The 25723-nt window shown below is 49.9% G+C and overlaps 1 protein-coding gene and 1 long non-coding RNA gene across 2 annotated transcripts in view; one reads left to right on the top strand and one right to left on the bottom strand.

Moving 5' to 3' along the window:
- LOC135545722 (ras-GEF domain-containing family member 1C-like) overlaps positions 1–25723 on the top strand; it is a 52111-nt gene that overhangs the window by 2348 nt on the left and 24040 nt on the right. The gene's annotated exons all lie outside the window — the stretch shown is intronic.
- Positions 15399–19911, bottom strand: LOC135545721 (uncharacterized). Its single transcript, XR_010456498.1, has 3 exons — positions 19820–19911; positions 15844–16056; positions 15399–15625 (listed from the first exon to the last, which is right to left on the bottom strand). It is a non-coding gene; the product is annotated as an uncharacterized LOC135545721 (long non-coding RNA).

The raw sequence follows: 25723 nt of genomic DNA, 5'->3' as shown, positions 1-25723 counted from the left end.
CTATAAATGCTGGATTCCTTGATACAGGATGTATGTGAGTTTGCAGTGCATATGGATGGGTCCCCTATGATGTATTATGATTATACTATGCTTAGAAAACCTGTTAGGTGGGCAGAGACACTCAAGACCTTCTGGCTGACATCCACACCAAAGGCATTAGCCCTGCTACAACTTTCCCACACCCTCATCTACAGTCCCCTCCACCCTGCTCCTCCCAGGACCCCAGGGTCTGAGGGGGAGTGAGGGGGTTCATGTTTCCCACCCTCCCCTACACACGCAGGCAGCATGGAGCTCCAGCCTGAGAGATCCTCCCCAGTAGATCTAATGCTACTGCAGCTGATCTTTTCACACAGAGATGCTCTAACTACCAGACCCCTGCATGTAGCCTTCTATAACAACCAGAGCCCTGTATGTAGCCTTCTCTAACCACCAGAACCCTGCATGTAGCCTTCTCTAACCACCAGACCCCTGCATGTAGCCTTCTCTAACCACCAGACCCATGCATATAGCCTTCTCTAACCACCAGAACCCTGCATGTAGCCTTCTATAACCACCAGAACCATGCATGTAGCCTTCTCTAACCACCAGAACCCTGCATGTAGCCTTCTCTAACCACCAGACCCCTGCATGTAGCCTTCTCTAACCACCAGAACCCTGCATGTAGCCTTCTCTAACCACCAGACCCCTGCATGTAGCCTTCTCTAACCACCAGAACCCTGCATGTAGCCTTCTCTAACCATCAGACCCCTGCATGTAGCCTTCTCTAACCACCAGTCCCCTGCATGTAGCCTTCTCTAACCACCAGACCATTGCATGTAGCCAGCTCTCTAACCACCAGACCCCTGCATGTAGCCAGCTCTCTAACCACCAGACTCCTGCATGTAGCCAGCTCTCTAACCACCAGACCTCTGCATGTAGCCAGCTCTCTAACCACCAGACCTCTGCATGTAGCCAGCTCTCTAACCATCAGACCCCTGCATGAAGCCAGCTCTCTCACCACCAGAGCCCTGCATATAGCCTTCTATAACCAACAGAACCCTGCATGTAGCCTTTTATAACCACCAGACCCCGGCATGTAGCCTTCTATAACCACCAGAACCCTGCGTATAGCCTTCTCTAACCACCAGAACCTTGCATGTAGCCTTCTCTAACCACCAGTCCCCTGCATGTAGCCTTCTCTAACCACCAGACCCCTACATGTAGCCTTCTCTAACCACCAGAACCCTGCATGTAGCCTTCTCTAAACACCAGACACTACATGTAGCCTTCTCTAACCACCAGACACTGCATGTAGCCTTCTATAAACACCAGACCCCTGCATGTAGCCTTCTCTAACCACCAGAACACTGCATGTAGCCTTCTCTAACCACCAGACCCCTGCATGTAGCCTTCTCTAACCACCAGAACCCTGCATGTAGCCTACCTAACCACCAGACCCCTGCATGTAGCCTTCTCTAACCACCAGTCCCCTGCATGTAGCCTTCTCTAACCACCAGAACCCTGCATGTAGCCTTCTCTAACCACCAGACCCCTGCATGTAGCCTTCTCTAACCATCAGACCCCTGCATGTAGCCTTCTCTAACCACCAGACCCCTGTATGTAGCCTTCTCTAACCACCAGACTCCTGCATGTAGCCTTCTCTAACCACCAGACCCCTGCATGTAGCCTTCTCTAACCACCAGACCCCTGTATGTAGCCTTCTCTAACCACCAGACCCCTGTATGTAGCCTTCTCTAACCACCAGACCCCTGTATGTAGCCTTCTCTAACCACCAGACTCCTGCATGCAGCCTTCTCTAACCACCAGACCCCTGCATGTAACCTTCTCTAACCACCAGAACCATGCATGTATTCTTCTCTAACCACCAGACCCCTGCATGTAGCCTTCTATAACCACCAGACCTCTGCATGTAGCCTTCTCTAACCACCAGACCCCTGCATGTAGCCTTCTCTAACCACCATACCCCTGCATGTAGCCTTCTATAACCACCAGAGCCCTGCATGTAGCCTTCTCTAACCACCAGAACCCTGCATGTAGCCTTCTCTAACCACCAGAACCCTGCATGTAGCCCTAGGCCTATTCTGCTCTCTTTCACTCTTTGTATTTAACTCTCTCTCTCTCAATCTCTCCATCTCTCTGACACCTTGGGAAAAGGGCAGAAACCCTTACCTCTGTGTCCTCTCTCACAATGGCTCACATTTATTGAAGTCAGTGCGTCATAGGGAAAAATAAAAGTCGTCTACTGAGGCTCCTCTCCTCTACTGCCAAGAACGTGAGCTTCTTACTGTTAACACACTCATCCATTTACCAACACGATGTCGCTCTATGCACTCTCTGCAACGAAACTCAGCAAAAAAAGAAACATCCTTTTTCCAGGACTCTGTCTTTCTTAGATAATTCGTAAAAATCTAAATAACTTCACAGATCTTCATTGTAAAGTGTTTAAACACTGTTTCCAATGCTTGTTCAATGAACCATAAACAATTAATGAACATGCACTTGTGGAATGGTCGTTAACACACTAACAGCTTACAGACAGTATGCAATTAAGGTCATAGTTATGAAAACTTAGGACACTAAAGAGGCCTTTCTACGGACTCTGAAAAACACCAACATAAAGATGCCCAGGGTCCCTGTTCATCTGCGCAAACTTGCCTTAGGCATGCGGCAAGGAGGCATGAGGACTGCAGATGTGGTCAGGGCAATAAATTGCAATGTCCGTACTGTGAGATGCCTAAGACAGCGCTACAGAGAGACAGGACGGACAGCTGATTGTCTTCGCAGTGGCAGACCACGTATACCAACACCTGCACAGGATTGGTACATCCGAACATCACACCTGCGGAACAGGTACAGGATGGTAACAACAACTGCCCAAGTTACACCAGGAACGCACAATCCGTCAGTCAGTGCTTAGACTGTCCGCAATAGGCTGAGAGAGGCTGGACTGAGGGCTTGTAGGCCTATTGTAAGGCAGGTCTTCACCAGACATCACCGGCAACAGCGTCATGTATGGGCACAAACCCACCATCGCTGGACCAGACAGGACAGGCAGAAAATGCTCTTCACTGATGAGTCGCGGTTTTGTCTCACCAAGGGTGATGGTCGGATTCACGTTTATCGTTGAAGGAATGAACGTTACACCGAGGCCTGTACTCTGGAGCGGGATTGATTTGGAGGTGGAGGGTCCGTCATGTTCTGGGGCGGTGTGTCACAGCATTATCGGACTGAGCTTGTTGTCATTGCAGACAATCTCAACGCTGTGCGTTACAGGGAAGACAAACTCCTCCCTCATGTGGTACCCTTCCTGCAGGCTCATCCTGACATGACCCTCCAGCAGGACAATGCCAGCAGCCATACTGCTTGTCCTGTGCATGATTTCCTGCAAGATAGGAATGTCAATGTTCTACCATGGCCAGCGAAGAGCCCGGATCTCAATCCCATTCAGCACGTCTGGGACATGTTGGATTGGAGGGTGAGGGCTAGGGCCATTCCCCCCAGAAATGTCCGGGAACTTGCAGGTGCCTTGGTCGAAGAGTGGGGTAACATCCCACAGCAAGAACTGGCAAATATGGTGCAGTCCATGAGGAGGAGATGGACTGCAGTACTTAATGAAGCTGGTGGCCACACCAGATACTGACTGTTACTTTTGATTTTGACACCCCCCCCCCCACCCCTTTGTTCAGGGACACATTATTCCATTTCTGTTAGTCACATGTCTGTGGAACTTGTTCAGTTTATGTCTCAGTTGTTGAATCTTGTTATGTTCATACAAATATTTTCACATGTTAAGTTTGCTGAAAATAAAAAATATATTTTTTCATGTAGTTTCACTTTAAAGTTGTAAAGTGAAACCTGGGCCCTTATCCACAAAGCATCTTAGAGTAAGAGTGCTGTTCTAGGATCAGTTTTGCCTTTCAGATAATAAGATTATATGAACAGACTCTAGATCAGCAGTCCTACTCTGAAGCGCTTTGTGGACACAGGCTCTGAGGGCTCAAGTTCCTCTTTGATAAGGGTTCCTGTGAGTCACCATGGCCAGGGTAGTCATTCAACCTCTCCCTGGTGGACTCCTGCACCACATGTGCCCCAATCCTCCAATCCAGGCCCGGTCTAGAGAGAGAAACTGGTGTGCGCCTAACAAGGGCATAATTTACTTTGACGTAACGTGAAATGGAAAGGGGCTTGCCACAGCCCAGAATGTGAGATCATGTTGGGTAGTGTATATTCAGGGTCTGAGTGTGTCCAAGGGGTCATGGTGGGTAGTGTGTTCTCAGGGTCTGAGTGTGTCCAAGGGGTCATGGTGGGTAGTGTTCTCAGGGTCTGAGTGTGTCCAAGGGGTCATGGTGGGTAGTGTGTTCTCATGGTCTGAGTGTGTCCAAGGGGTCATGGTGGGTAGTGTGTTCTCAGGGTCTGAGTGTGTCCAAGGGGTCATGGTGGGTAGTGTATATTTCAGGGTCTGAGTGTGTCCAAGGGGTCATGGTGGGTAGTGTGTTCTCAGGGTCTGAGTGTGTCCAAGGGGTCATGGTGGGTAGTGTGTTCTCATGGTCTGAGTGTGTCCAAGGGGTCATGGTGGGTAGTGTGTTCTCATGGTCTGAGTGTGTCCAAGGGGTCATGGTGGGTAGTGTGTTCTCATGGTCTGAGTGTGTCCAAGGGGTCATGGTGGGTCATGGTTCTGGGTCTGAGTGTGTCCAAGGGGTCATGGTGGGTAGTGTGTTCTCATGGTCTGAGTGTGTCCAAGGGGTCATGGTGGGTAGTGTGTTCTCATGGTCTGAGTGTGTCCAAGGGGTCATGGTGGGTAGTGTGTTCTCAGGGTCTGAGTGTGTCCAAGGGGTCATGGTGGGTAGTGTGTTCTCAGGGTCTGAGTGTGTCCTCATGGTGGGAGTGTGTCTCAGGGTCTGAGTGTGTCCAAGGGGTCATGGTGGGTAGTGTGTTCTCAGGGTCTGAGTGTGTCCAAGGGGTCATGGTGGGTAGTGTGTTCTCATGGTCTGAGTGTGTCCAAGGGGTCATGGTGGGTAGTGTGTTCTCATGGTCTGAGTGTGTGTTCTCATGGTCTGAGTGTGTCCAAGGGGTCATGGTGGGTAGTGTTCTCATGGTCTGAGTGTGTCCAAGGGGTCATGGTGGGTAGTGTGTTCTCATGGTCTGAGTGTGTCCAAGGGGTCATGGTGGGTAGTGTGTTCTCATGGTCTGAGTGTGTCCAAGGGGTCATGGTGGGTAGTGTGTTCTCATGGTCTGAGTGTGTCCAAGGGGTCATGGTGGGTAGTGTGTTCTCATGGTCTGAGTGTGTCCAAGGGGTCATGGTGGGTAGTGTGTTCTCATGGTCTGAGTGTGTCCAAGGGGTCATGGTGGGTAGTGTTCTCATGGTCTGAGTGTGTCCAAGGGGTCATGGTGGGTAGTGTGTTCTCATGGTCTGAGTGTGTGCAAGGGGTCATGGTGGGTAGTGTTCTCATGGTCTGAGTGTGTCCAAGGGGTCATGGTGGGTAGTGTGTTCTCATGGTCTGAGTGTGTCTGAGTGGTAAACACAGAGACGGGCTGGGCTGTTAGTCTGTCTGGTGATTGTTGTTATAGGTAATCAAAATATATGGCTTGGACAAATCCAAAAAATACATCATATTCTACATTCCAACACACACTCGTTATGCTTCAGTCACAATGTCTCTGTCTCTCGTGTCTCATCATGTCTCTATCTCTCATGTCACATCATGTCTCTGTCTCTCATGTCTCTCTCATGTCACATCATGTCTCTGTCTCTCATGTCTCTGTCTCTCATGTCTCATCATGTTTCATCATGTCTCTCTCTCATGTCTCATCATGTCTCTGTCTCTCATGTCACATCATGTCTCTGTCTCTCATGTCTCATCATGTCTCTGTCTCTCATGTCTCATCATGTTTCTTTCTCTCATGTCTCATCATGTCTCTGTCTCTCATGTCACATCATGTCTCTGTCTCTCATGTCACATCATGTCTCTATCTCATGTCTCATGTCTCTGTCTCTCATGTCACGTCATGTCTCTGTCTCTCATGTCTCATCTTGTCTGTCTCATGTCTCTCATGTCTCTCATGTCACATCATGTCTCTGTCTCTCATGTCACATCATGTCTCTGTCTCTCATGTCACATCATGTCTCTGTCTCTCATGTCTCATCATGTCTCTGTCTCTCATGTCTCTGTCTCTCATGTCACGTCATGTCTCTGTCTCTCATGTCTCATCTCATGTCTCTGTCTCTCATGTCTCATCATGTCTCATCATGTCATCTGTCATGTCACATCATGTCTCATGTCTCATCATGTCTCTGTCTCTCATGTGTCATCATCATGTCATCATGTCTCTCTCATGTCACATCATGTCTCTGTCTCTCATGTCTCATCATGTATCTGTCTCTCATGTCTCATCATGTCTCTGTCTCTCATGTCTCATCATGTCTCTGTCTCTCATGTCTCATCATGTCTCTGTCTCTCATGTCTCATCATGTCTCTGTCTCTCATGTCATCATGTCTCATGTCTCATGTCATGTCTCTCATGTCTCTGTCTCTCATGTCATCATGTCTCATGTCTCATCATGTCTCTGTCTCTCATGTCTCATGTCTCTGTCTCTCATGTCTCATCATGTTCTGTCTCTCATGTCTCATCATGTCTCTGTCTCATCATGTCTCTGTCATGTCTCTGTCTCTCATGTCACATCATGTCTCATCATGTCTCTGTCTCTCATGTCTCATCATGTCTCTGTCTCTCATGTCTCATCATGTCTCTGTCTCTCATGTCTCATCATGTCTCTGTCTCTCATGTCATCATCATGTATCTGTCTCTCATGTCACATCATGTCTCTGTCTCTCATGTCTCATCATGTTTCATCATGTCTCTATCTCTCATGTCACTTCATGTCTCTGTCTCTCATGTCACAACATGTCGCTGTCTCATGTCACATCATGTCGCTGTCTCTCATGTCTCATCATGTCTCTGTCTCTCATGTCATCATCATGTCACATCATGTCTCTGTCTCTCATGTCTCATCATGTCTCTGTCTCTCATGTCTCATCATGTCTCTGTCTCTCATGTTCTCTCATGTCTCATCATGTCTCTGTCTCTCATGTCACATCATGTCTCTGTCTCTCATGTCATGTCTCTGTCTCTCATGTCTCATCTCTCATGTCTCTCATGTCTCTGTCTCTCATGTCACATCATGTCTCTGTCTCTCATGTCTCATCATGTCTCTGTCTCTCATGTCTCATCATGTCTCTGTCTCTCATGTCTCATCATGTCTCTGTCTCTCATGTCTCATCATGTCTCTCATGTCTCTGTCTCTCATGTCTCATCATGTCTCTGTCTCTCATGTCATCATCATGTCTCTGTCTCTCATGTCTCTCATGTCTCATCATGTCTCTGTCTCTCATGTCTCATCATGTCTCTGTCTCTCTCATCATGTCTCTGTCTCTCATGTCTCATCATGTCTCTGTCTCTCATGTCTCATCATGTCTCTGTCTCTCATGTCTCATCATGTCTCTGTCTCTCATGTCTCTGTCTCTCATGTCTCATCATGTCTCTGTCTCTCATGTCTCATCATGTCTCTGTCTCTCATGTCTCATCATGTCTCTGTCTCTCATGTCTCATCATGTCTCTGTCTCATCATGTCTCATCATGTCTCTGTCTCTCATGTCTCATCATGTCTCTGTCTCTCATGTCTCATCATGTCTCTGTCTCTCATGTCTCATCATGTCTCTGTCTCTCATGTCTCATCATGTCTCTGTCTCTCATGTCTCATCATGTCTCTGTCTCTCATGTCTCATCTGTCTCTCATGTCTCATCATGTCTCTGTTCTCATGTCACATCATGTCTCTGTCTCTCATGTCTCATGTCTCTCATGTCTCTGTCTCTCATGTCTTATCATGTCTCTGTCTCATCATGTCTCTGTCTCTCATCTGTCTCTGTCTCTCATGTCACATCATGTCTCTGTCTCTCATGTCTCTGTCTCTCATGTCACATCATGTCTCTGTCTCTCATGTCTCATGTCTCTGTCTCTCATGTCTCATCATGTCTCTGTCTCTCATGTCTCATCATGTCTCTGTCTCTCATGTCTCATCATGTCTCATCATGTCTCTGTCTCTCATGTCTCATCATGTTTCTTTCTCTCATGTCTCATCATGTCTCTGTCTCTCATGTCACATCATGTCTCATCATGTCTCTGTCTCTCATGTCACATCATGTCTCTGTCTCTCATGTCTCATCATGTCTCTGTCTCTCATGTCTCTGTCTCTCATGTCTCATCATGTCTCTGTCTCTCATGTCTCATCATGTCTCTGTCTCTCATGTCACATCATGTCTCTGTCTCTCATGTCTCATCATGTTTCATCATGTCTCTATCTCTCATGTCACATCATGTCTCTGTCTCTCATGTCACATCATGTCTCTGTCTCTCATGTCTCATCATGTCTCATCTCTCTGTCTCTCATGTCTCATCATGTCTCATGTCTCTCATGTCTCTGTCTCTCACATCATGTCTCTGTCTCTCATGTCTCATCATGTCTCTGTCTCTCATGTCACATTATGTCTCATGTCACATCATGTCTCTGTCTCTCATGTCTCATCATGTCTCTGTCTCTCATGTCACATCATGTCTCTGTCTCTCTCATGTCTCTCATGTCACATCATGTCTCTGTCTCTCATGTCTCATCATGTCTCTGTCTCTCATGTCTCATCATGTCTCTCATGTCTCATCATGTCTCTGTCTCTCATGTCTCATCATGTCTCTGTCTCTCATGTCTCATCATGTCTCTGTCTCTCATGTCTCATCATGTCTCTGTCTCATGTCACATCATGTCTCTGTCTCTCATGTCTCTTTCTCTCATGTCTCTCATGTCTCATCATGTCTCTGTCTCTCATGTCTCATCTCTCATGTCATCATGTCTCTGTCTCTCATGTCATCATCATCTCTCTGTCTCATCATGTCTCTGTCTCTCATGTCACATCATGTCTCTGTCTCTCATGTCTCATCATGTCTCTGTCTCTCATGTCACATCATGTCATGTCTCATCATGTCTCTGTCTCTTATGTCTCATCATGTCTCTGTCTCTCATGTCTCATCATGTCTCTGTCTCATGTCTCATCATGTCTCTGTCTCTCATGTCTCATCATGTCTCTGTCTCTCTCATCATCATGTCTCTGTCTCTCATGTCACGTCATGTCTCTGTCTCTCATGTCTCATCATGTCTCTGTCTCTCATGTCACATCATGTCTCTGTCTCTCATGTCTAAATCTATCATGTCTCATCATGTCTCTGTCTCTCATGTCTCATCATGTCTCTGTCTCTCATGTCTCATCATGTCTCTGTCTCTCATGTCTCATCATGTCTCTGTCTCTCATCTCTGTGTCATGTTCATCATGTCTCTGTCTCTCATGTCTCATCATGTCTCTGTCTCTGTCATGTCATGTCATCATCATGTCTCTGTCTCTCATGTCATCATGTCTCTGTATCATGTCTCTCTGTCTCTCTGTCGCTCATGTCTCATCATGTCTCTGTCGCTCATGTCTCATCATGTCTCTGTCTCTCATGTCTTATCATGTCTCTGTCTCTCATGTCTCATCATGTCTCTGTCTCTCATGTCACATTATGTCTCTGTCGCTCCACTGTCCAGTGGGGGTAATAAACGATAAAGAATCTTGACAGATATTATGAAATTAGTAATGCAGTTGTATTAGATTTGCATCGGTTTCCAATTATTTGTAGTTGATTGCGTTAATCTGCAATTATTTTTGCATGGTTGTGCAAAATCAATGTAAAGAACATTTTACAATCCTTTTTGATTCGCACGCAAAAGAACTTATGGTAACTACAAAATGATTTATTCTATCCAGGCACTGATGCTCTACCAACTGAGCTACAGAGGAACCACCCTACTGAACAAAAATAGAAATGCAACATGTAACAATTTCAACAATTTTATTGCATTACAGTTCATAGAAGGAAATCAGTCAATTTAAATAAATACATTTGGCCCTAATCTATGGATTTCACATGACTGGGCAGGGATGCAGCCATGAATGGGCCTGGGAGGGCAGAGGCCCATCAACTTGGAGTCAAGCACATCCAACTGGGGAGTTAAGCCCATCCAATCAGAATCAGTTTATCCACAAAAAAAGGGCTTTATTACAGACAGAAATACTCCTTAGAATCCATTCTCCCAAATTCTTTAACTACGTTGTAGGCGGTTAACAGCTCTGTTGGACATTCCTGCAGTCAGCATGCCAATTGGACACTTCTTCAAATCTTGTGACATCTGTGGCATTGTGTTGTGTGACAAAACTGCAAGTTTTAGAGTGACCTTTTATTATCCTCAACACAAGGTGCACCTATGTATTGATCATGCCGCTTCATGACGTTTCTTGATATGCCACACCTGTTAGGTGGATGGAGTATGGAGCAAAGGAGAAATGCTCAATAACAGGGATGTAGGCCCGGCTGGTTGCCTCTGACACACACACTCTCAGGTAGTGTTTATTGGAAGAATATTCCCAAAGAGGTTTACGCTAGGGATTGATGAAGCTGATCCAGGATGGTGGTGGCTGTTCAACAGAGGGATTTAGGGAAGTGTTCATGTTATTCTCAGCCTCTCTCAATTCAATTCAATTCAGGGCTTTATTGGCATGGGAAACATGTGTTAACATTGCCAAAGCAAGTGAGGTAGATAATCTCTCTCTCTCACTGATATGCCTTACCACAGAAAGAAGATGGGTGGCGTATGGGTGGAGAAATGGAATACTGCAATGGTAAATTGATAGTTTGTGTGTGTGTGTGTGTGTGTGTGTGTGTGTGTGTGTGTGTGTGTGTGTGTGTGTGTGTGTGTGTGTGTGTGTGTGTGTGTGTGTGTGTGTGTGTGTGTGTGTGTGTGTGTGTGTGTCTACATGCATGTGTGTAACACAATACACTCATTTGTCTGCAGCTGAATCCCCCACACCACAAACAAAGGAAGGCGGTTTATGGTTTGTTAGAAAGTGCGCTGAGACATAAGCTTGGAATTTTTCGCTCTCTATGTTGGCGTTAACTCCACTCAACTTGGCAGAAGCGGCCCTGGCCTTACTCATTCTCCTCGGGCATAGTGCTGGACGCCAATAGACTTTTGAGGTCCTGTTGTGACTGTGGAGAATGGTGAGCCAAATGGTTCCCATGCCAGCAGTCCCCACTGGGAGGACAGGCTGCTGAAGGGCCATCTGTACAGGCATCCTGACATGGAGGGTGGACAAGTAGGGCAGGGAAAGGAATGGATGGACTAGTGGAGGGGAAAGATGCATTATAGTGGAGAGAGAAAAACATCATGGTTTATTATTGTGATGATCAATAACTACTCTGCTCAAATGACATCCTATTTAAAAAAACACGTCTGGGCTCAAATTGAGATAAAGCCCACAGAATCACTACAAAGCAAACAACTTTCAAAGAACATCCCCAATTTAGGCCAGTAGTGCTACAACGCTCTGAAGCACTCTCACTCTCACTGCGCCCGAAAACAGTGTCAGCACTACAAGTATGCCAATGTTTTTTTAGAGCAGTTCCTAAAAATGGAAAAGGCGCTAAAATAATGAACTTGCTAATAGAGTTAACAACCGGAGATGAAATTAGATGACAAGTGTTATAGATGTTCAGAGAGGAGAGAGTTAGGGGAGGGGAGAGGAGAGAGTCAGGGGGAGGGGAGAGGAGAGAAGAGAGAGTCAGGGGGAGAGGAGAGGAGAGAAGAGAAGAGAGAGTCAGGGGGAGGAGATGTCTCTGTCTCTCATGAGTCAGGGGGAGGAGAGAGGAGAGAAGAGAGAGTCAGGGGGAGGGGAAGAGGAGAGAGTCAGGGGAGGGGAATAGGAGAGAGTCAGGGGGTGGGGAGAGGAGAGAAGAGAGAGTCAGGGGGAGGGGGAGAGGAGAGAGTCGGGGTGGGGAGAGGAGAGGAGAGAAGAGAGAGAGTCAGGGGAGGGGGAGAGGAAGAAGAGAGAGTCAGGGGGAGGGGAGAGGAGAGAAGAGAGAGTCAGGGGGAGTGTTTATTGGAGAGAGAGAAGAGAGAGTCAGGGGGGTGGGAGAGGAGAGAAGAGAGAGTCAGGGGGGGGAGGAGAGAGGAGAGAAGAGAGAGTCAGGGGGATGGAATACTGGGAGAGGAGAGAGAGAAGGGGAGAGAGTCAGGGGGAGGAGAGAGTCATTCTCCTCGGGGGAGGAGAGGGAGAGAAGAGAGAGTCAGGGGGAGGGAAGGGAAGACAGGAGAGAGTCAGGGAGGGGGAAGAGTGGAGAGAGTCAGGGGGTGGGGAGAGGAGAGAAAGAGAGTCAGGGGGAGGGGGGGAGTAGAAGAGAGAGTCGGGGGGGGAGAGGAGAGTCAGGGGGAGAGAGAGAGAGTCAGGGAGGGGGAGAGGAGAGAGAGTCAGGGGGAAGGGGAGAGGAGAGAGTCAGGGGAGGGGAGAGAGAGAGAGAAGAGAGAGTCAGGGGGTGGGGGAGAGGAGAGAAGAGATAGTCAGGTGGTGGGGAGAGGAGAGAAGAGATAGTCAGGGGGAGGGGGAGAGGGAGAGAGTGTCAGGGGGAGCGGGAGAGGAGAGAGTCAGGGGGAGGAGAGAGGAGAGAGTCAGGGGGTTGAAGAGGAGAGAGTCAGGGGGTGGGGAGAGGGAGAGAAGAGAGAGTCAGGGGGAAGGGAGAGAGGAGAGAGTCAGGGGGAGGAGGGGGTGGGGAGAGGAGAGGAGAGTCAGGGGGAGAGGGAGAGGAGAGAGTCAGGGGGAGAGGGAGATGGGGAGAGAGAGAGTCAGGGGTGGGGGAGAGGAGAGAGTCAGGGGGGGGGAGGAAGAGAGTCAGGGGGGGGAGGGGAAGAGGAGAGAGTCAGGGGGTGGGGGAGGGAGAGAAGAGGGAGTCAGGGGAGGGGGAGAGAGAGGGGTGGGGAGAGGAGAGAAGAGAGAGTCAGGGGAGGGGAGAGGAGAGAAGAGAGAGTCAGGGGGAGGGGAGGAGGGGAGAGGAGAGAAGAGAGAGTCAGGGGGGGAGAGAGGAGAGAAGAGGGAGGGGGGGGGAGGGGGAGGAGGGAGAGAGAGGGGGAGGGGAAGAGAGAGTCAGGGGGGGAGAGAGAGGAGAGAGAAGAGAGAGAGAGTCAGGGGAGAGGAGAGAGAGAGGGAGTCAGGGAGAGGGAGAAGAGAGAGTCAGGGGGTGGGGAGGGGAAGAGAGAGGAGAGAGTCAGGGGGAGGGGAAGAGGAGAGAGTCAGGGGGGAGGGGAGAGAGGAGAGAGTCAGGGGGGGGGGGGAGAGGAGAGAAAGAGAGAGTCAGGGGGGAGGGGGAGAGAGGAGAGAGTCGGGGGGGGAGGGAGAGGAGAGAAGAGAGAGAGTCAGGGGAGGGGGAGAGGAGAGAGTCAGGGGAAGGGGAGAGGAGAGAGTCAGGGGGGGGGGGAGAGAGAGTCAGGGAGGGGGGAGGGAGGAGAGAAGAGAGAGTCAGGGGGTGGGGAGAGGAGAGAAGAGAGAGTCAGGGGGAGGGGGAGAGGAGAGAGTCAGGGGGGGGAGAGGAGAGGAGAGAGTCAGGGGGTGGGGGAGAGGAGAGGAGAGAGTCAGGGGAGGGGAAGAGGAGAGAGTCAGGGGGGGGGAAGGAGAGAGAGAGTCAGGGGGTGGGGAGAGGGAGAGAAGAGAGAGAGTCAGGGGGGGGAGGAGGAGGAAGAGAGAGTCAGGGGGAGGGGGAGAGGAGAGAGTCAGGGGAAGTGGGAGGGAGAGGAGAGGAGAGAGTCAGGGGAAGGGGAAGAAGAGAGTCAGGGGGAGGGGAAGAGGAGAGAGTCAGGGGGTGGGGAGAGGAGAGAAGAGAGAGTCAGGGGAGGGGGAGAGAGTCAGGGGGTGGGGAGAGGAGAGAAGAGAGAGAGAGTCAGGGGAGAGGGAGAGGGGAGAGTCAGGGGGGTGGGGGAGAGGAGAGGAGAGAGTCAGGGGAAGGGGAAGAGGAGAGAGTCAGGGGGAGGGGAAGAGAGTCAGGGGGTGGGGAGAGGAGAGAAGAGAGAGTCAGGGGGAGAGGAGAGAGTCAGGAGGTGGGGAGAGGAGAGAAGAGAGAGTCAGGGGGAGAGGAGAGAGTCAGGGGGTGGGGAGAGGAGAAAAGAGGAGTCAGGGGGAGAGGGGGGAGAGGAGACGAGAGAGTCAGGCGGAGGGGGAGAGGAGGGAGTCAGGGGGTGGGGGAGAGGAGAGAGTCAGGGGGTGGGGAGAGGAGAGAAGAGAGAGTCAGGGGGAGGGGGAGAGGGAGAGTGTCAGGGGGAGGGGGAGAGGAGAGAGTCAGGGGGAGGAGAGAGGAGAGAAGAGAGAGTCAGGGGGAGGGGAAGAGGAGAGAGTCAGGGGGAGGGGAGACAAGAGAAGAGGAGAGAGTCAGGGGAGAGGGGAGGAGAGAGTCAGGGGGTGGGGAGAGAAGAGAGAGTCAGGGGGAGAGGAGAGAAGAGAGAGTCAGGGGGAGGGGGAGAGGAGAGAGTCAGGGGGTGGGGAGAGGAGAGAAGAGAGAGAGAGTCAGGGGGAGAGGGAGAGGAGAGAGTCAGGGGGTGGGGGAGAGGAGAGGAGGAGACTCAGGGGAAGAGGAGAGAGTCAGGGGGTGGGGAGAGGAGAGAAGAGAGAGTCAGGGGGAGAGGAGAGAGTCAGGGGGTGAGGACAGAAGAGAGAGTCAGGGGGAGGGGGAGAGGAGAGAGTCAGGGGGTGAGGGAGAGGAGAGAGTCAGGCGGAGGGGGAGAGGAGGGAGTCAGGGGGTGGGGGAGAGGAGAGAGAGAGGAGAGGAGAGGAGAGGAGAGGCTGAGGAAGACGAGCGGCTGAGGAAGAAAAGTTACTATTTCGGTCAGAGATAGAGAAGGTTTCCTCAGACAGATGGCCTCAGGCTTCCTGCCCTGGGGTGAAATGTCTCCTCTTCTCACCCCTATTCGTCCCTTCTTACCTCTTCCTCACCCCACCTCCTCACCCACCAAAGGGAGGGTAAGGGTAACATTTTACATCTCCTTGTCCGGGGGGATCAATCCTGAATGACCTTTGAACTAGAAAATGACAATAACAAAACAAAGCGTGCTGCCATACCCATAGAGGATGTTTCATGTCACCATTGGCATCTGAGAGGTGACTCGGAAAGGTTTTTGTAATATCTTCCTCATTCATAACCCACTTGAATATAAGGATCTTGTCGATCCAATTGGCTGTCAGTTATAACTTGTTCTACTATATAGATGTCCAGAGGGAGCTGGTACACTTTATATACAACAGTATGTGGACACCCCTTCAAAGTAGTGCATTCGGCTATTTCAGCCACACCTGTTGCTGACCGGTGTATACAATTGAGCACACAGCCATGCGATCTCCATAGACAAACATTTGCAGTAGAATGGCCTGGCTGAAGAGCTCAGTGACTTTCAACGTGGCATGGTCATAAGATGCCACCTGTAACAACACAGAGGCGGATGCAAGATGCAAGCAACGATGGTTTAATGAATATAGTTCACAGCAGCAACAGGACAGACAGACTGTACTCAGACGGAATCCGACCCAGGGACTCGGGCGCATCTTCCGATGATAACGTGCTGAGAAAACCAGGGGAGTGTGTCCGGATGAGTAGGAAGGAGCACAGCAGATAATCCACACAAGAGAAGAGCACGGACACACGACACAACCTCAGGGAAGAAACAACGATCTGACAACAAGAAACAATGGTTACAGAACATATAAAGGGAAGATAAGTGGTCCCAGCTGGCGCAGACAATCAGGCCGAGATTGGGAACCACGCCCACACAAACACGGGGGAGAGAGAGAGAGAGAGAGAGAGAGAGAGAGAGAGAGAGAGAGAGAGAAAGAGAAAGAGGGAGGCAGTGGATTCATGAACCGTGACAATACCCCCCCCCCCTAATTTACCTGTCGATTGAAATCATCGATAAGGGAGTGATCCAGAATGTCCCTAGCAGGCACCCAACTTCTCTCCTCCGGGCCGTAACCCTCCCAGTCCACCAGGTACTGGAATCCGCGTCCCCTCCTTCTAGAGTCCAAAATACGATTGACAGAAAAGGTGGTTTCCCCATCAACAAGTCGTGGCGACGGGGGAACCGGGACCGGCGGGTTAATGCGTGCCTGAAACACAGGTTTTATCTTAGACACATGAAAGGTAGGATGAATTCTCCTATACGCCGGAGGAAGCTTGAGCCGGACCGCCACCGGACTAATGATCCTGGTGACTTTGAACGGGCCGATAAATTTGGGGGCAAGCTTGTTCGAAACGGATCGGAGTGGAATGTTCTTAGTAGAAAGCCACACTCTTTGGCCAACGACGTATACCGGAGGCTTCGACCGGTGGCGATCGACCTTAGCCTTGGTGCGCGCCCCCACCCGGAGACGAGTCTCACGGGCTCTGCTCCATGCGTGACGGCACCTCTGGATGAAAGCGTGAGCGGAGGGATTAGTGACCTCGGACTCCGTACTGGGAAAGATAGGTGGCTGGTAACCTAAACTACACTCAAACGGAGAGAGACCCGTGGCTGCCACTGGCAACGAATTGTGAGCGTACTCAAACATAGAGAGTTGTTGACTCCAGGAAGAGGGATTCTTAGAAACCAAACATCGTAACGCTCTCTCCAAATCTTGGTTGGCCCTCTCCGTTTGACCGTTGCTCTGGGGATGAAACCCTGAAGACAGGCTGACACTCGCTCCCAGTAACCTACAAAACTCTTGCCAAAACTTGGACACAAATTGGGGCCCCCGGTCAGAAACTACGTCCATCGGCAGGCCATGTAAGCGAAAGACGTGATCCACGACAGTTACCGCTGTCTCCTTGGCAGATGGTAATTTAGGCAAGGGGATAAAATGAGCCGCCTTCGAGAACCGGTCCACCACGGTCAAAACAACCGTCTTGCCCTGGGAGGGCGGGAGGCCGGTAACAAAATCTAGCGCAATGTGGGACCAGGGTCTCGAAGGGACCGACAGCGGTTGGAGTAACCCATCTGGGGGTCGATTAGAAGTCTTCCCAGTGGCACAAACCGAGCAAGCCAAGACAAAACTGTGAATGTCACGAGCCATCAGTGGCCACCAAAAGCGTTGCTTAACCAAAAAGCTAGTGCGGCTGACTCCTGGATGACACGCTACGTTGGAGCAGTGCCCCCACCGAATAACATCGGACCGACACCCTCCGGCACAAACAACTGATTAGGCGGGCAACCGGGCGGAGGCGTTACCCCTTCTAAGGCCATTTTGACCCTCGATTCAACCTCCCATGTGAGTGTGGAGACCACTAGGGTCCCGGGTAGGATGCACTCGGGAGTGGATGGGCGTTCGGAATGGTCAAAAATGCGAGAAAGGGAATCGGGTTTGACATTCTTGGAACCCGGGCGATACGAGAGAGAGAAGTCAAAACGTCCGAAAAAGAGTGCCCACCGCGCCTGCCTGAAGTTGAGGCGCTTGGCGGTTCTGATATATTCCAAATTCTTGTGATCGGTCCAAACTATAAAAGGTACCCCCGAACCCTCTAACCAATGGCGCCACTCCTCCAGTGCTAACTTCACTGCCAACAACTCTCTGTTGCCAATGTCGTAGTTGCGTTCCAAAGGTGATAACCAATGGGAAAGGAACGCGCAAGGGTGCATCTTGTCGTCAGAAGAGGAACGTTGGGAAAGTACCGCACCTACCCCCACCTCTGAAGCGTCCACCTCCACCACGAACTGACGCAAGGGATCGGGAGCTATGAGGATGGGAGCCGAAACAAAGCGGCTCTTGAGTTTGGCGAATGCAGCCTCGGCTGTATCGGACCACCTGAACGTCACTCTGGGGGAGGTTAAGGCGGTAAGAGGAGCGACTATCTGGCTAAAGTTGCGAACGAAACGCCGGTAGAAATTGGCGAATCCCAGAAACCTCTGTAGGGCCTTACGGGAATCTGGGCTTGGCCAATCCACCACAGCCTTAACCTTGTCAGGATCCATGCGAATACCTTCAGTCGAGACGATGTAACCTAGGAATGGAACGGATTGTGCATGAAAAATGCATTTCTCCGCCTTGACAAAAAGTCCATTCTCCAACAACCTCTGAAGCACTCGTCTGACGTGCTGAACGTGTTCCTGGAGAGAAGAAGAAAAAATCAGTATGTCATCCAGGTAAACATATATGAACTGATCAATCATATCTCTCAGCACGTCATTGACGAGTGCCTGGAAAACCGCTGGGGAGTTGGATAGCCCAAAAGGCATGACCAAATATTCGAAGTGCCCTCTGGGGGTGTTAAACGCGGTCTTCCATTCGTCCCCTCCCTTATGCGAACCAAATGATATGCATTACGTAAATCCAACTTAGTGAACACGGATGCTCCCTGTAACCTTTCAAAGGCTGAGGACATCAACGGTAAGGGATAGGTATTCTTCACTGTGATGTTATTCAACCCACGGTAATCAATGCAAGGACGCAGAGATCCGTCCTTCTTCCCCACAAAGAAGAACCCCGCCCCGCTGGAGAAGAGGAAGGACGAATGAATCCAGATGCCAGAGAACCAGAGATGTATCTCTCCATAGCCTCCTCTCAGGAACAGAGAGTGAATATAACTTGCCTTTAGGGCGGAGACTCACCTGGCAATAATTCTATTGCACAGTCATAGGGACGATGCGGAGGAAGAGAAGCAGCACGGGACTTACTGAACACCTCCTTCAGGTCGAGGTATTCAACGGGCACGTTAGACAAATCCACTGCCTCCTCTAGAAACACAGAATCAGACACAGACGAACAAGCAGACACTAAACAGGACTCAAGACACTTGTTACTCCACATGGATATAGAGTTATGACCCCAGTCAACTCTGGGGTTGTGTTGGGTGAGCCAAGGGTGGCCGAGAACTAATGGTGCAAGGGGTGAGTCCATGAGTAGGAATGATAGTGTCTCAGTGTGATTGCCAGAAGTGATGAGTGTGATAGGTTCAGTGGTGTGAGAAATGTTGGGGAGTTCTTGACCATTGAGAGCATTGACGGATATCTTGTGCGTGAGTGAGGTGATAGGGATCTGGAGTTTGTGAGCGAGCTTGAAGTCCATGAAATTACCCTCTGCTTCTGAGTCCAGTAAGGCTTGGGTGTCGTGCGTGTGGGTGGCCCATCTTAGTCTTACCGGGAGGAGAGTAGATGATGAGGTCTTCTCTGTGGTGACACCACCCGATAGTAGCCTCATGTTTACTACCGGGCCTGATCTTTTACCGGGCAGGAGTGGATAAAGTGGCCCGCTCTACCACAGTAGAGACAGAGTCCTTGGGATCTCCACCTCTCCCTCTCTTCCCGGGAGAGGCGAGCTCTCCCAGCTGCATGGGTTCGTGAGCGGAGGCTGAACTGGCCGTGTTCCCGCCGCTGGCATGCCAGCCCTCCGTGTCGTTATACGGTCTGTTAGGGCATGCTCGGCGGCCAATACGACTCAGACGAGCGTCGACCCTCAAGGCTAGTTCCATTAGTCCATTTAAACTCCTGGGAAGGTCCAGAACATAAATCTCCTTCTGGATACGGTCCTCCAGCCCATGCAGGAACATGTCCCACTGCGCCTCCTCGTTCCACTGACACTCTGCGGCCAGAGTGCGGAATTGGATGGAGTATTCCGATACTGAACGGTCTCCTTGGCGAAGGTCAGCGAGTAGTCTGGCCGTCTCCCTACCCGCCACGGCCCGATCGAAGACCCTTCTCATCTCCTCGGAGAGTGTCTGGAAAGAGGTGCAGCATGGGTCCTGGTTCGCCCACACCGCCCTTTCCCCAAAGAGCCGCTTTGCCTGATAGCAGTGTGAGTACGAATGCTACCTTAGACTGTTCACGGTTGAAGGTCCGTGGCTGCAACGAGAAATGCATGGAACATCTCGTAAGAAAAGCTCTGCAATAGTCAGGATCACCTGAATAACCCTCTGGTGTCGGTAGCCGTGGCTCTAGCTGGGAATCCGGCTCTGGCGGGGCGGGTTGAACTGCCGGTGTAGGTGGCGCAGCGGAACCTGCGTCGCAAGGGCTTGTACTGCCCGACCTGTGCTGGAGATGTTCTCCTCTTGTTGATCCATTCTCGTGATACTGCGGGAAATGAATTCGGTCAGACTCGTTGAACTCGCTGCATCCATGGTCTGGTCAGATCGTTCTGTAACAACACAGAGGCGGATGCAAGATGCAAGCAACGATGATTTAATGAATATAGTTCACAGCAGCAACAGGACAGACAGACTGTACTCAGACGGAATCCGACCCAGGGACTCGGGCGCATCTTCCGATGATAACGTAATGAGAAAACCAGGGGAGTGTGTCCGGATGAGTAGGAAGGAGCACAGCAGATAATCCACACAAGAGAAGAGCACAGACACATGACACAACCTCAGGGAAGAAACAATGATCTGACAACAAGAAACACTGGTTACAGAACATATAAAGGGAAGATAAGTGGTTCCAGCTGGCGCAGACAGCTGGCGCAGACGGCCCAATCAGGCCGAGATTGGGAACCACGCCCACACAAACACGGGAGAGAGAGAGAGAGAGAGAGAGAGAGAGAGAGAGAGAAAGAGAAAGAGAGGCAGTGGATTCATGAACCGTGACACCACCTATCGAACAAGTCAGTTTGGCAAATCTCTGGCCTGCTAGAGCTGCCCCGTTCAACTGTAAGTTATTGCTGTTATTGTGAAATGGAAACATCTAGGAGCAACAACGGCTCAGCTGTGAAGTGGTATGCCACACAAGCTCAGAGAACAGGATTGCCGAGTGCTGAAGCGCGTGGCACAGAACAATTGTCTGTCCTCGGTTGCAACACTCACTACCAAGTTCCAAACTGCCTATGGAAGCAACGTCAGCACAATAACTGTTCGTCGGGAGCTTCATGAAATGGGTTTCCATGGCCAAGAAGCCGCACACATGCCTAAGATCACCATGAGCAATGCCAAGCGTCGGCTGGAGTGGTGTAAAGCTTGCCGCCATTGGATTCTGGAGCAGTGGAAGGGCGTTCTCCGGTGTGCTAAATCACGCTTCACCATCTGGCAGTCTGACGGATGAATCTCGGTGTGGAATAACTTGACTGGCCTGCACAGAGCCTTGACCTCAACTCCATCTAACACTTGTAGGATGAATTGGAACACCGACTGCGACCAAGGCCTAATCACCCAACATCAGTGCATCACCTCACTAATGCTCTTGTGGCTGAACGGAAGCAAGTCCCCACAGCAATGTTCCAACATCTAGTGCAAAGCCTTCCCAGAAGAGTGGAGGCTGTTATAGCAGCAATGTTCCAACATCTAGTGCAAAGCCTTCCCAGAAGAGTGGAGGCTGTTATAGCAGCAATGTTCCAACATCTAGTGGAAAGCCTTCCCAGAAGAGTGGAGGCTGTTATAGCAGCAATGTTCCAACATCTCGTGGAAAGACTTCCCAGAAGAGGGGAGGCTGTTATAAAAGCAATGTTCCAACATCTAGTGGAAAGACTTCCCAGAAGAGGGGAGGCTGTTATAAAAGCAATGTTCCAACATCTAGTGGAAAGACTTCCAGAAGAGTGGAGGCTGTTATCAATGTTCCAACAGTGGAAAGACTTCCCAGAAGAGGGGAGGCTGTTATAAAAGCAATGTTCCAACATCTAGTGGAAAGACTTCCCAGAAGAGTGGAGGCTGTTATAGCAGCAATGTTCCAACATCTAGTGGAAAGACTTCCCAGAAGAGTGGAGGCTGTTATAGCAGCAATGTTCCAACATCTAGTGGAAAGACTTCCCAGAAGAGTGGAGGCTGTTATAGCAGCAATGTTCCAACATCTAGTGGAAAGACTTCCCAGAAGAGTGGAGGCTGTTATAGCAGCAATGTTCCAACATCTAGTGGAAAGACTTCCCAGAAGAGTGGAGGCTGTTATAGCAGCAATGTTCCAACATCTAGTGGAAAGACTTCCCAGAAGAGTGGAGGCTGTTATAGCAGCAATGTTCCAACATCTAGTGGAAAGACTTCCCAGAAGAGTGGAGGCTGTTATAGCAGCAATGTTCCAACATCTAGTGGAAAGACTTCCCAGAAGAGTGGAGGCTGAGCAGCAATGTTCCAACATCTAGTGGAAAGTTATGGAGCAGCAATGTTCCTAGTGGAAAGCCTTCCCATCTGTTATAGCAGCAATGTGGAAAGCCTTCCCAGAAGAGTGGAGGCTGTTATAGCAGCAATGTTCCAACATCTAGTGGAAAGACTTCCCAGAAGAGTGGAGGCTGTTATAGCAGCAATGTTCCAACATCTAGTGGAAAGACTTCCCAGAAGAGTGGAGGCTGTTATAGCAGCAATGTTCCAACATCTAGTGGAAAGACTTCCCAGAAGAGTGGAGGCTGTTATAGCAGCAATGTTCCAACATCTAGTGGAAAGACTTCCCAGAAGAGTGGAGGCTGTTATAGCAGCAATGTTCCAACATCTAGTGGAAAGCCTTCCCAGAAGAGTGGAGGCTGTTATAGCAGCAATGTTCCAACATCTAGTGGAAAGACTTCCCAGAAGAGTGGAGGCTGTTATAGCAGCAATGTTCCAACATCTAGTGGGAAGACCTCCCAGAAGAGTGGAGGCTGCTTTTTACATTTTTTTTATATGTAACCTTTATTTAACTCGGCAAGTCAGTTAAGAACTAATTCTTATTTTACAATGACGGCCTACCCCGGCCAAACCCGGACAACGCTGGGCCAATTGTGCACCGTGCAATGTGATGTGATGCAGAGGTGACACCTCTAACACTGAGCTGCCTTGTCTTAGACCACTGCACCACTCGGGAGCCCCTTATTTGAGCAGCAAAGCGGAGACCAACTCCCATAGTAACGCCCATGATTTTGGAATGAGACGTTCAACGAGCAGGTATCAACATACTTTTGGTCATGTACTGTATGACATACTAAATAATAAATCCTCTGTCTCCTCCCTGCTAGATACTGTCTCTCAGACATAGGATAACAGCTAGGATCTCTGCCTGCTGCTGTACAGAGACACAACTGGTCTTGTCCTCGCTTCACTCTGACTTTGGGAGTGATAAATTGACATGAAAATTGAAATTGACACTGTAGAACAGCCCGGGTGTCTATACTGCCTCAGCCTCTCTAGGCTTTTATACAGCTTCCAAGGTCTCTGAATAAGACACTAAAACAGCCTGGGCCAGACTGAATAAAAAAGTTGGAAGAGGGGCTCTCAACCTTGGATTGACCCTGGTCTAAACAAAGCCCTGACTGTACTTAGGAAGCAATGGATTTTACCCCCTGACCTCTAACCCTTGACCTCTGTGTCTGAGAGGGCAGACTGAGATTTAATGCCTAACTGAATCAGCTGGTCTATTGTGAATCTGTCCTCAATGGCCCTACTCATTAACCCTTTAACCCCAACAGGCCCCTTAATCCTATATGTCTAAGAATCCAGACAGAGATTTGCTACCTCACTGATTCAGCCAGCCGCTCCCACTTCTCTCTCCACTACACACCGTCTGATTTTAGAGTTGTCCCCAATTCCCCAACTCCCTGACCTCTAACCTCTGTGTCTGAGAGAGCAGGCTGGTAGCTGTGTCTCTCCTCTCTCTCCTGCCTCTCCTTTCTGCCTCACTGACAGACAAGTGTGTGAGTCATTCAGGTTGGGGAACAGGTTTCACAGAGAGAGAGGGAGAGAGAGAGAGAGCGAGAGGTAGAGCAAGAGAGGTGGAGAGAGACAGAGAGAGAGAGGGGTAGAGAGAGGAGGAGAGAGAGAGAAAGGGGGGTTAGAGAGAGTTGGGGGTAGAGAGAGAGTGGGGAGAGAGAGAGAGAGAGGGGTAGAGGGAGGGAGAGAGAGAGAAAGGGGGTTAGAGAGAGAGAGAGGGGGTATAGAGAGAGTGGGGTAGAGGGAGAGAGTGGGGTTAGAGAGAAAGAGGGGGGTAGAGAGAGAGTGGGGTAGAGGGAGAGAGTGGGGTTAGAGAGAGAAAGGGGGAGTAGAGAGAGTGGGGTAGAGAGAGGGTAGAGAGAGAGGGGAGTTGAGAGAAAGGGGGCAGAGAGAGTGGGAGAGAGGGGGTAGAGAGAGACAGAGCGAGAGAGAGAGAGGGGGAGTTGAGAGAAAGGGGGGGGAGTAGAGAGAGAACGGGGGAGAGAGGGGGAGAGAGGGAGAGAGAGAGAAACAGAGCGAGAGAGAGGGGAAAAAGAGAGAGAGAGAGAGAGAGAGGGGTAGAGAGAGGAGGAGAGAAAGAGAAAGGGGGGTTAGAGAGAGAGAGGGGGTATAGAGAGAGTGGGGTAGAGGGAGAGAGTGGGGTTAGAGAGAAAGAGGGGGGGTAGAGAGAGAGTGGGGTAGAGGGAGAGAGTGGGGTTAGAGAGAGAAAGGGGGAGTAGAGAGAGTGGGGTAGAGAGATGGGGTAGAGAGAGAGGGTAGAGAGAGGGGGAGTTGAGAGAAAGGGGGTAGAGAGAGTGGGAGAGAGGGGGTAGAGAGAGACAGAGTGAGAGAGAGAGAGGGGGAGTTGAGAGAAAGGGGGAGTAGAGAGAGAACGGGGAGAGAGAGAGAGGGGGTATCGAGAGAGTGGGAGAGAGGGGGGTAGAGAGAGAGGGGGAGAGAGAGACAGAGAGAAACAGAGCGAGAGAGAGAGAGAGGGGGAAAGAGAGAGAAAGAAAGAGAGAGAGAGCACACAACGTAGAACACCAAATAATGCATGCAGAGCAGAATTAGGTCGATACCCGCTAATTATCAAACTCCAGAAAAGAGCCGATAAATTCTACAACCACCTAAAAGGAAGCGATTCCCAAACCTTCCACAACAAAGCCATCACCTACAGAGAGATGAACCTGGAGAAGAGTCCCCTAAGCAAGCTGGTCCTGGGGCTCTGTTCGCAAACAGACCCCACAGAGCCCCAGGACAGCAACACAATTAGACCCAACCAAATCATGAGAAAACAAAAAGATAATTACTTGTTACATTGGAAAGAATTAACCAAGAAACTGAGCAAACTAGAATGCTATTTGGCCCTAAACAGAGAATACACAATGGCAAAATATCTGACCACTGTGACTGACCCAAAATTAAGGAAAGCTTTGACTATGTACAGACTCAGACCTGTCTCTCAAGCGAAGACAGGCTATGTGCTCACTGCCCACAAAATTAGGTGAAACTGAGCTGCACTTTCTAACCTCCTGCCAAATGTATGACCATATTAGAGACACATATGTCCCTCAGATTACACAAACCCACAAAGAATTCAAAAACAAACCCAGTTTTGATAAACTCCCATATCTATTGTGTGAAATATGACAGTGTACCATCACAGCAGCAAGATTTGTGACCTGTTGACACAAGAAAAGAGCAACCAGTGAAGAACAAACACCATTGTAAATACATATATATACATAAAAACCTATATTTATGTTTATTTCTTTTCCCTTTTGTAGAGAGGAGAGTGTGTCTCTGTATGAGAGTGACAATGGAAGAAAGAAAGAGAGAAAGAAAGAAAGAAAGAAAGAAAGAGAAAGAAAGAAAGAGAGAAAGGGAGCATGTGAAAAAAGAGAAAGATATGGTGGGAAGAGTCTGACAGCCTTAGCACCTCAGTCAAGCGAATGCCTTTCTTTCAAGGGCAGAGTGTGTGTGCTCACGGGCGGTATGTGTGTGTGCGTGTGTGTGTAAATCTCTGCAGACAGTGGCACCCTGTGTTAATCCTGACAGAACAAAGCAAGAGGCTCCCCATGATGGTAAGGATAGCAGCCCCACTGGAACAAAAGGTTGTCTGTAGGTGGCTGTATATCCACTCCACAATGAGACTTACACAATGAGACTTACTGCACAATGAGACTGACATCTGTCTAGATTCTAGACACACACACACACACACACACACTT

Source organism: Oncorhynchus masou, chromosome 9 (assembly GCF_036934945.1).
Source record: "Oncorhynchus masou masou isolate Uvic2021 chromosome 9, UVic_Omas_1.1, whole genome shotgun sequence".
In the NCBI taxonomy this organism is placed as follows: domain Eukaryota; kingdom Metazoa; phylum Chordata; class Actinopteri; order Salmoniformes; family Salmonidae; genus Oncorhynchus; species Oncorhynchus masou.
The sequence above is the reverse complement of the archived record's forward strand: the minus strand, read 5'-3'. Positions and strand labels throughout refer to the sequence as shown.